This window comes from Bison bison, unplaced genomic scaffold (assembly GCF_000754665.1).
Source record: "Bison bison bison isolate TAMUID 2011002044 unplaced genomic scaffold, Bison_UMD1.0 scf7180017864255, whole genome shotgun sequence".
In the NCBI taxonomy this organism is placed as follows: Eukaryota; Metazoa; Chordata; class Mammalia; order Artiodactyla; family Bovidae; genus Bison; species Bison bison.
Window position 1 is genome coordinate 2578084 of NW_011494827.1, and position 1735 is coordinate 2579818.

At 51.5% G+C, this 1735-nt stretch overlaps 1 protein-coding gene across 1 annotated transcript in view; it reads left to right on the forward strand.

Annotated features, from left to right (window-relative positions):
- LOC104994295 (epididymis-specific alpha-mannosidase-like) overlaps positions 1-1735 on the forward strand; it is a 42427-nt gene that overhangs the window by 10573 nt on the left and 30119 nt on the right.

Here is a 1735-nt window from a genome sequence, read left to right on the forward strand (position 1 = left end):
GCAAAGAGCTGACTCATCTGAAAAGACCCTGATGTTGGGAAAGATTGAGGGCAGGCAGAGAAGGGGATGACAGAGGATGAGATGGCTAGATGGCATCACTGACTCAATGGACATGAGTTTGGGTAAACTCCTGGAGTTGGTGATGGACAGGGAGGCCTGGTGTGCTGTGGTTCATGGGGTCGCAAAGAGTCGGACATGACTGAGAGACTGAACTGAAAGGCAGGGTACTAAGGGAGCATCACTGTTCTAAGTTTCATTTTGTGGAACAGGCACGAAGGCTGAGGCCAAAGGAAGGTCAAAGAGGCAGTGGATGAGCCAGCACTGATTACAGCTCTAGCCCACTGTCACCCCCCTAAGTGTGATCCCAGTTACACCAAGTGTCGAACATCAAGATGGCATTGGATTTTTTCTGAGAATTTTCCTTACGCTGTCTCTCCTTTCACCCCTTTAATCTGTGGTTCCTTCCTTCTGAGTTTCTATGGACTTATTTCTAGGTGTAAATAGGAACGTGATGGGAATGTTTAAATTTTGTTAAATAAACTCCTAGTCTGCAAAGTGCAGTCGCAGCCCTCACCTCCTGGCCTCCACCTCATCCTTCTGCCTCCTGCTGCTCTTAAGCTGCTCCCACAACAGGGCCTCCTGTGCTTTCAATCACAAGCTTTCCTGTTGTTTCCACCCGAACAGCTCATCTCAGACTCAGCTGAGGGGTCTCATGGTCCAGGAACCTCCGTTAAACTCACAGGACCTTGTCATCTCCCCTCTCCACCTGGAAACTACAGGTTGTCTCTGCTAGTGACTGGTGTCTGATTCTTCTCTGGGTCCCCAGAGCTCAGCCCAGAATCTGGTCAGACAAGTGCTGTTGAGCTTGGAAGGAGGGGATAGGTACTGACCCCCTCCCCTCCTCGGGGGTGACCACGGTGGGGACAGCCCTCACCTCTGGTCTCAGCCCACCATGCCCACTGTCCTGAATGCCCCAGAGATGACCCTACAGGCATGGCCTAGACCATGGCAACCAGAATCCCAGCACAATTGTGTTCCCATCACCCTGAGATAGGAAAGGACATGAACCTCCGGGCAATGGTTCCTCCCCAGGGGATTTCATGAGGCACCATTGCCAAGACCAGCCAAGCTCCCCGGAGGATGGACAATAAACTTCATGTTCTAAGTACAAGACATACACTTAGTCCCTTCAGTCCTTGAGGCAGTCCTGGAGATGGGGAGTCTTACAAGACTCCACTCGTAGGGGTAAAGGTTGAGGCTCAAATCCTACTAAAACTTACCCAAGTAACGCTGCCACCAGGTAAGAATCATGGATCTGACCCAAGCCTGGCCCAGTCAGTGAGGGGCTTGTTAGCTCAGCCCCTCTCCCTGGAGGCTGGACCAAGTGCTTTTCCATCTCTTTTCTCTGATGGCCTCAGAACAGCCTGGCTCAATATCACTTCAGTTCAGTTCAGTCGCTTAGTCGTGTCCGACTCTTCGCGAACCCATGGACTGCAGCACACCAGGCCTCCCTGTCCATCACCAACTCCTGGAGCTTGCTAAACCCATGTCCATCAAATCGGTGATGCTGATGTGGCTCGATGTAGTAGTTTGTAAATCAGAATTCAGTAAGTTAGTGGTCGGATGATTCTGAGATGGAGTCCTCTGTATTAGTGTCTACAGCAGCAAGACCCTGCTTGGCCTGGTAGATGGCACTCCAGTCCTAGAGAAGGGCAGGGGGACTTGAGGGAGTTAG